At 31.3% G+C, this 9,798-nt stretch overlaps 1 long non-coding RNA gene across 1 annotated transcript; it reads left to right on the top strand.

The window, feature by feature from the left end:
* The first annotated feature begins 1,815 nt into the window (after nucleotides 1–1,815).
* LOC132751487 (uncharacterized) lies at nucleotides 1,816–6,515 on the top strand. The gene is made up of 4 exons (XR_009628684.1): nucleotides 1,816–1,971; nucleotides 3,771–3,877; nucleotides 4,317–4,493; nucleotides 4,760–6,515. It is a non-coding gene; the product is annotated as an uncharacterized LOC132751487 (long non-coding RNA).
* Nucleotides 6,516–9,798: the final 3,283 nt, after the last annotated feature.

The raw sequence follows: 9,798 nt of genomic DNA, 5'->3' as shown, positions 1-9,798 counted from the left end.
CGTTTCATGCTAAATATCTTAGCTCTAGCTCTTTGGGTTCTTTAAAATAAGATTTTTTAAGTTTTTACTATATGCATATAGGGAAAATCAATGACCCCCTGGGGCGGGGCCAATTTTGACCCCAGGGCTTTTATTTGAACAAACTTGGTAGACACTCACCAGAAGATGTTTCATGTTAAAAATCTAAGCTTTGGGTTTTTTAGAAGAAGATATTTTTAGTTTTTTCTTTTGGTTGCCATGGCAACCAGAGTTCTGCATGGAATTAAATTCTTTGAACAATTTTTTAAGGTGACCACCAAAGGAACAATCCTGTGAAGTTTGGATGAAATTGGCTTAGTGGTTTATGTGGAGATGTCATTAAAAGTAAAATGTTTACGGACGACGGACGGACGACGGACGACGGACGAAAAGCGATCACAAAAGCTCACCCTGTCACTTTGTGACAGGTGAGCTAAAAAGAGACTGCTGTTCTCCAAGACTGGAAAAAATTGCATATAAAATTTCGCATTTTCTTTAACAATGATCATATTTTGATATTCTTATGAAGCTGTTACAGATACGTGTACTTGTTTCATGAAGATCAATTTATACAGAGTAACAGCATATGGAATATCATTATTAACATTGTTGATTATAAGAGAAGTTAAAATTTTCAGACAAATAAGTAACTTACCGATTAAAGGGGAATAACTAGAAATGAGTTGGAAAGAGTTGTGCAATTTGGTTTTCTCTCTTGAAAAAGGTTTAAAAAAAGCGTATCTGATCTTACGTAATTTCAAAAATTTATATACATGATATAAAGAATTCAATCTGATTTCTGTTGGTAATCGATGCTTTCATCTATTACAGCTGATCCATGTGACGGAGACCATGATTATAAATCAAATTCTATAAATTTAAGACTCCGCCTATCAGTACTTACGTTTAGAAGCATTAAAACCGGTATCTGGATCAACTATCTATGTGTCCTGCTTTAAGTTCGATATATTTAGTGTTAATCAACTCAATTATTAGGAATTTCAATAGTTATGTTAAAAATGATGTGCGAACATTTTAGAACATTTGTGTCGTTTATCCTTGCTACGTAAGTGTTTAGAATATATTTCCGAAATTATTTTTGTTATAAACATTAACAAGAAAAGCATTGATGCAAAGCATCAAAGGGTGTCCAAGCAAGAAATGCAGCAAGTGACGATAAACTAGTAGTCTTCTGATGACCAGATATCTTCTTATAAACTTTTCAATTTTGCCAGGATTGTATATTATTTATGAATGGTCGGACGAAAGACATTGTTCATCCTGAACTTGGGTAGGCATGCTATAGATTAGATTATTAAATTATTTTCTTTGGAACATACAAAATAGTAGCGCTCTAGTCAAAATGAACAAAGTATGTTCTTTATTTGTATTATAAATGTTACAAATATACAAACAGTATATAAAAAAGTTACAATACAGAATGATTATAGTATGATAAAATAATTCGTAAAAACTGGCTTACATTTATACTTCAAATAATTTTTTAGATAAATTTATAAAGAGTTTAATTTATTGTTAAATATGTTTGAATTTCATTACCTGAAAAATTCTCCAGTTCGTTATTTATTACCATAGCGTGACACGAATTGCCTTTTCGTTTAAACAACCATTTCACCAATCGGACACAAAATCTGAAGTCGTTCTGTAAGGGGCGTCGTGCTTCGGCGCAGGCGCCGAAGAAATCAATCCTTGAGATATAAGTCACTTGATCATATTGGCAGGATAATTTATACAAAAGTAGAAGCAGAAACACATGCCCTGACATTTACCCATGCATCTTGCGCATGGTGTCATGTTTTTTTTATTGATAACGTTTTTGATAATGAATTTCACGTAGGTTATCATTAGTTTGAGCAAGTTTGATCATTTTAAGATTTTATGAAATTCGTGGTAAGTTGAACTGACGGGAAGTATATTCTACAACCTGGAAAGGTAAGTCAATTTAATTTCCATTTATTATTTAGTATATTAAATGGACCCCACAGGGTTTTTGTTTTGACATGACGGGACTGGAAGTAAGTTTCCGAAATTTGTGCCAAAAACTATTGTGTAAAAGTTCAGATGCTCGGTCCGTTGTTTTCAGTATTCATCATTTTTATTTTTCGCATATTACTCAAATCGGCCTTAAAATAGTTTTCAAACTCAATTTGGAATAAACTTTGTTCTTATCTTTTTTTGTCCGTTTTAAGTTCCCAATTCATAGAATTTCATTGAAGATTTTCAAATTTTATGTTTTTAGGCGTTTGGACTTTTGAATCTTTTTTAAAATTATGACGTCAAAATTCCTTTTCTTCTCTTTTTTCCATTATATATGTAAATGATAAACAATATTTTAATTAATTCGAAAACAAGAAGCTGAATGGAAATGTATCACAGTCTTGAAACTCTAATTTTACCTTTTCGTAATATGGATATATAGATATCGCCAGTAAATTTTTACCTACAATTAGCGCCGATGCAATATTGAGGAATTTCTCATGATGATTGAGACTGTTAGAGAAAGAGGAAGAGAGAAGAAACAACATTGAAAGACTGAATAGTTTCGTTAATTTGATGATCGCTAAACATGACAGAGAGATAAAAGTGCACAGTCATTGTCAAATAGTGTAAAGATGAACATGCCCATTTTGATAAATCACGCGTTTTCAAGAATGGAAAATTAAGCTGTGATAAGGCCATTATTTTGGCATTTTTTGTTGATGTGCAACTTACTGACAAAATAGTACATGTACTTTATTGCTACGACTTTAAAGCGGCCTCCAGCTTTTCTAAGTCTTAAATATGCTATTTTTAGATAAAACGTTTCATATAATGCTCACTCCAAAATATTTAAGATTTGCCGACGATAAAATATAACCCCAACACCTCTAACTACCGGTCCGGTCTTTATATGTAAATCAGTAAGTTTTGATTTTCTATTTTTAGAAACAAATGTCACTCAAGCGTTATAAATAGCTCTTGCGACACTGTGTTAAAGGAGACTTTACAGTGATATAATGCAAGATAAATTACTGATATACTTAGTTTGAAACAGAACTGTTTTTCCAACAAACAATAAAAGCTGAAGGTCGCTTTAAGTAATAAGCAAGATTTATTGATTGTCTCAAAAGTTGAAAAATCATTATCTCGAATCAAAATCAGTAATACCACGCGACTACCATTAATTTACGACCATTCTTTGTTTCCGTCCGAACAAATCCATGATAGACTACTTGGAAAAAAATGCACAAAACAATTCACATTATTTACAGAATAAAATTACATTCATTCCATCTAAAAGATGTCCGTGCGAGTTGAGAACAGTGGTGAAGAAAACAAAATGATTATAATATATTTTTAAGTTTATTCAATGATGAAATGAAGGACGATGAACTAAGAAAAGTCAATGGTTTGATAATAATTCAATCTTAAGATTGTATACCATGCAATATAAAGTAATATTATTATGACGTGATGGTTGGACAAATATATCACCAGCCGGAAATACAAAAAAAAAACAAACTCAACGGCCACCTGCCGATAAGATATCCAAACTACTTTAGATAGAATGTTATTTGTTTAAGTCCAGACCTCTTTCTGTTTTAATAACCTTGGACTTTCAAACTTTTTACACAAAAATGCGGATAACATTGAAAAAATAGGAAAAAATCCCTGAATTAAAGGATATGTATAGAGTCATTGCAGCAATAATCTGAAACTTAAAATAACCACGAAATTGTTTCCTTGAGCAGGAAAATGTCTGATGAAGAGGCAATTAAAACAGCGGCGACAGTAGGGACAGCGCCGTTGTGGGTGCCGGCAGCCGCTGCAGGTGGCCTTGTTTATGGTGCAGGAAAAGGTAAACATAATTGATATATACAATAACAAGCAGAACATGTCGAATGAAAAAAAAACATATTACTGTATCTTACATAATCATATTATGGGGACATTGTAACTCATAGATTTAAACATATGGATGTTTTTAAACAGAATAAATATAATATATATCAGAAGCTTACATCTGTATACTTGTTTCAGCTTAGCTTGGTGATATTCATACCTTTGTATGTTATATGAAACTCATTATTGTAACATAAAATCTCAATTAGATTTCATGTTGCACATATACACTTATGTGTGCAAGCTCGATGCACTCAAAATCGCTCGCATGCTTTAGCGTTTTCATTTTTTTTAACTTATTATAAAAATATGAATACAGATATGTTAGAAGGAAAATCCTTATCGTTAAAGAAACGTTTGGAAGGTTCTTTATTACATCATTTTCCTGGCTTAAGGTATCGATGCTGCAAATGACTTCGGAAAGGAGAACGGACCTATAGCTGGTATAGCAGCAGCTCCATTCATTGTTGCAGCCAACATTATAGCTGGTCCATTCAGAGGAATCAAGAAAGTGGGCGCTGTGATGATAGGGAAGAGTGATAAAAAGTAAACTACTTATTATGTTGCATTGTGTGAGTATTTTGTACATCTTTATTATTTCTTCATTCATACTATACAAATAACATTTGGATATTTTGATTTCTATTTTCTGAAACATTGGCAAAGAGTTGATGACAAGATACCTAATAAGAAACATTGATCTTTATCTTTTACTTGTAAACATAACTCATTGACACAAATATTTCATGAATATTATTAGTATGAGTATAATTAATAAAACATGAGTTTGTTGAGGAAAAACAACTGTCACTAAGTTTTCTTTGTTTCCTTATTTCAGGGAAAGACTTTAATGAAATATTACTCAAACCATTATCTCTACTGATCGTTTTATTAGGTTAATTGTTATCTCCTAAATCAACCTTTTTCACATTATCATCAGGTCGTCACAGTTTTATCATTGTACTGTCATCTTGCAGTCTTGTAGCATTTCAAATTTCATATGTTTCGAAAAAGTTTTACACATACAAACATATTTAACTGCATTGTACAATTTGCATTTGATATCAACAGTTTTATCAACATGTTGTGGAAAACATTACGAGTATGATAATCAGACAAAAATAGATAAATAAAAAACTGTGTGAACTTTGTGGTCAGGCGACCTAAATTTTAAAAAAAAATATTGAAATTTTGTAAAAGGAATTAAAACGACTCATACATTTTTATGATAGTTCGTGTCATTTAAAAGATATGAGCTGAAAAAAAAATTTGAGATTTTGTTTTGATTTTATCATTTTTTTGTGAATTGGCGGCCTAGCGACAGCAACTTTTAAAGTTGTTGAAATTTTATTAAAATAATTAAAACGAAATCTTAATAAGTTCTTAATACATTGTTTTGTCCTTTTAAAGATATATAAGCAGGCGAATCAATCTGATAGAAGTTTAACTGATTTTAACATTTTTGTAACGTTGCGGGCTAAACTTTGAAAGAAGTTGAAATTTTGTAAAAAAGATACTACAGCTCTAAATAAAATTTTTCTGTTCATTTAAAATACAAAAAAACCAGATAAAATTGATTTAATCATTTTTGTGATCTTGTGAACATGCACCAGTCTTACCTGTTCAATTGGTGTTATTAAAACAATTAAAATGACTCTTAATGAAGTTCTTAAGGCAGTTTATTGTGATTTAAAAGATAATATATATAAAACATTTGCTCCACCCCATTGAAAAAATCATGCTAAATATATATTTTTATGATAGGGGTAACATAAACATATATAAAGTTTTGCACATTCTATTACCAAACATCCTAGTATAAGATTTAAACTCATGTTACATTGAACTATGGTGTTTGATTATTATTTATTCATAGATATTAATAACTGTGATACTAGAACTATTTACTAGTAGTTGTCTAGATTTAAAGCTATTTGAATCATTTGAACACATTTTAGTTTATTTGTTTTGGATTTTATCAGTTTTATCACAAGCAAGGACTTGGGTGCTCAACCGGCCGGGTGATTTTTCTGTGTTATGCCATTTGTGAATATGTGAAATGCTTTTAGGAAATAAAAAATGCACATTAACTATTTGCACTAAGTTTGCAAATCAATATAACGTACATTCAAACAAACAATTCATTTAATGTTTGTGTTTTTTTAAAGTAACTTTGTTTTTTTTAAGATAAATTAACATATTACTAAATTTTGTCTGAATATTGGCCCAATATTTTGTCATATAGATAGATAGTAACTATATTTAACAGATTTTATTCAACAAATAGGAAATATTTATATAACTAAAAAATATATGACAAACATAAGTGTGAATTAAGTAATGTTATGGCGCCCGGTCCGGCCTATACATATCTAAGAATACAGTTTGCTAACAATATTATATATGTAAAAAATTATGTATGAAATTGTAATAACGTTCTAGATTTTAATATAACAAAGAATTGTATGAAAGACGGTAATACTAATGTCATGAATTATTTATTATTTTTAATATTCATTCATACATATACAAGAAAGGTTGACCTTTTTACACTGACATGAACTTGCAATAAACATGATAAATATTTTACTTGTGTTTTTTACTTTTACATGACGACCATACAATACGACAGCCTGTTTTCACTAGAAACGACCATGAGGATTTTATAGTAGTAAGATGACGCCTAACCTTTTTTAGCCTTACTCTATGGTCTGGTCAATTTGCCACATATCCGGCGTTATTCTAGATTCCACAATTCACAAAACACTTTCTTTCCATTTCTTTAACCCCAACAATTTTAAATACCAAAAGAAACTTGTCTTTATTTCAAAACCATTCATAATCAACACGCTTATGTGGCGACATGGCCGAATGGTTAACGCGTCGGACTAGTAATCTCATGATCGCTAGCCGCATGGGTTCAACCCCCGTCAGGGGCAAGTCGTTGTTTCCTTGAGCAAGAAACTTTACACTCATTGCTCAGTACTGGTTGGTTTCAGGAACGGATTCGAAAGTGTGTCTATAAGCATATAGCTTCCTACACAATCGAACTTAAATAAATTCTGTATAAACCAATCAACATGCTTCAAATATATGAACCGATTGAATATCGAACAGTGCAGACGATGGATGTGCCGGCTGATCTTTGTCTGCACTTGTTGCGTAGGTAAAAACGTTTCCGCTTGCAGTCTAAGTGTTTAACTTCGGAACAATTCAAGTAAATAAATGCCTTATAAAAAACGTTTTCCTTTTTAATTCTTCTATATAATCAGTTTCATCACCATAAAAAGTGGCCATTTTCAACGAAATTATATGCTAAAGCTTAACGCTAACAGCCGTCTTGAATCCCTCGCTCGAAAATACGAATATGATAAGTAAACCTACAAACGATTTGGAAACGAGCCTAATTTTGAAAAATAGTCTAGTTACTTTTTTCACTTAAATCAAGAAGTTTAAGCAAGTTAAATTCTTTAAATCAAGAACATTGGAGTATCAAAATAAAAAAGTTAGTCGAGTATTGCGAAATATTTCATCAACTGGAGTCCCGTCAACGTACTCGTACTTTCCTAACATACAAAGAGACTTGCAAAAGATCTGCCATATTGTATTACAAAGAAAAATACCTTTTCTATATATTTAAAATAATATGCCTCTTGTTGTACAAAAACCATAACATTTTTTATATAATGACATGGTCCATATCCACTGCTGTAGGTATACTTATTTATTATATACATTTAGGTTCTTTTTTCCGTGTGACTATGATCTATCGTCTGTAATCACGCGTGACTTGTGAAGTCTTTGGTTAAGGTCGGTGACTTCAAATCTTTTAATGCACAGACTGGCACCTAAGGTCTTCCTCCACCAGTAAAGCTTGAAATTCGCCATTTGATCTCAACTGTGTTGGTGCGACGTAGACACCCAACCCCCAAAAAGCAAAATATGAGAAAGTAAGGTTTTTACATTTTAATTTACCCCCTTATTGAAAAACAACAACGAATATGATGACTAAACTATATATTAGTCACAGTTAGTCCTGCAGAATTTTGCTAATATGAATACTACTCATTTAAGTCACATAATGTTTTTCAAACGTGAAATTTGATAAAAAGATGACTTTTCGTTGCTAAATAATACCATAATACACGCTTTTAAAAAATATTTCTTTAAGAGCTTTGGTCAAATCTCATGCTCATAAGTTATTTTTAAATGAGAAGTGTAATGTATGAATACTGAATATTTTGGTCTTAATGTTACATACTCCAAAAACCTCCTTTTATTTTATCTTTCAAATATTTTAAGAGTTATTCTATTAGGTTTTTTAATTATTCGTTAATATGTAATAACTGTTAATAATTATCATATACGTGTTATTTTTACATGCTCCAACCCCTCCCCTTTTTACGTTATCTTTTTATGCTATCTTTCGAATATTTTAAGAGTTATGCTATTGAGTTCTTTGAATTGTTAAAATTTCTATTGTTTCTTTTTTGGAGTCACACTGTCACTGTCAGAAATAAGCATTTCTGACATTCAAGCTTTACCAATGGAGGTAAACCTCAGGTCTACCTCTCCGTGAATCATTTTAGGCAAGATCCGGTCTTCGAGTGGAACCACCGACACCCGTAAGCAATATGTATAGTTCCTAACATGCTTAAATCCCTTGAAGATCCATACGGGATTCGAATTCGCAGTCACGAGGAACTAGTGACTGAGTGTAAATATCAGAGAGACTACAATACTGAAAGACTGAAATTTCAAATATTGCGATTAAAATTTCGCATTTTCTGTAACAATGGAAATATTTTGTTATTATTAAGATGCTGCTACAGATACTTGTTCATCAAGATCAATTTATACAGCATATGGCTAAAGGAATATAATCATCCTATATCAATAAACATTGTTGATTATATGCGACGTTTCAGACAAATACGGGTTAACATACAAGTTGAAAGGGGTTAATATACAAGTTGAAAGGGGAGTAACTAGAAATGAGTTTGAAAGATTATGTGCAACTGGTTTTCTGCCTTGAAAAGGGAATGTAAGTTCATATACATATTCATAATTTAATCTGATTTCAGTTGGTATTGCTTTCATCTACTACAGCTGATAACTGCGGTGGAGACCATGGTTACATATAAGTCAAATCAACTGAGAAATTCTACAAATTTAAGACTGCTTCGGCTGGTACATTAATTAAAACATTATATTTAGATAAATTATCTATGTTTCCTGCTTTAAATTCGATATATTAAATTTTAAGGTAAAAGCGGGCACCACCGGCCTTCCTAAAGCTTCCCTTTGATACCGCTTATCAAGGACTTAAACCTCAGAAAGTTGGAACAAAAGTATGGGTTATGAATCGTTTTTGTTGTTCTTCAATTTATCCTGTACATTACATTACAATTTGGTAACTTGTTACTTATAGACCTCGAAATCTAACCTAATGATTAGGAATTTTAATAGTTATTTTAAAAGTGATGTGCGAAAATTTTATAATACTAATATCGTTTTACTTGGCTACATAAGTGTTTAGAACATTTCTCCCAAATGTTTTTTTTTGTTATAAACGAATCTAATTATTGAAGGTATACCAAAATCCATTATAAGATAACAAACGAAATCCTTGAGATATACATGTAAGTCACTTGGTTATATTGGCAGTATTCTTTACACAATAACAGAAGCACAACTATTATTCCTGACATTCAAGGGGAATAACTCCTACACTTGACTTATGTCAATTATACATGCACCGTACGCATGGTGTCATATCTTTTTTTTATTGATAACGTCTTTGATAATAAAATGAATTTTAAGTAGGTTATCACCAGTTTGAGCTGATTTGATTAGTTTTTAACTTTTACATAATTC

The sequence above is a fragment of the Ruditapes philippinarum genome, unplaced genomic scaffold (assembly GCF_026571515.1).
Source record: "Ruditapes philippinarum isolate M1 unplaced genomic scaffold, ASM2657151v2 ctg1167_1_1_1_1, whole genome shotgun sequence".
Lineage (NCBI taxonomy): Eukaryota > Metazoa > Mollusca > Bivalvia > Venerida > Veneridae > Ruditapes > Ruditapes philippinarum.
This window is presented reverse-complemented; position numbering and strand designations above follow the sequence as displayed.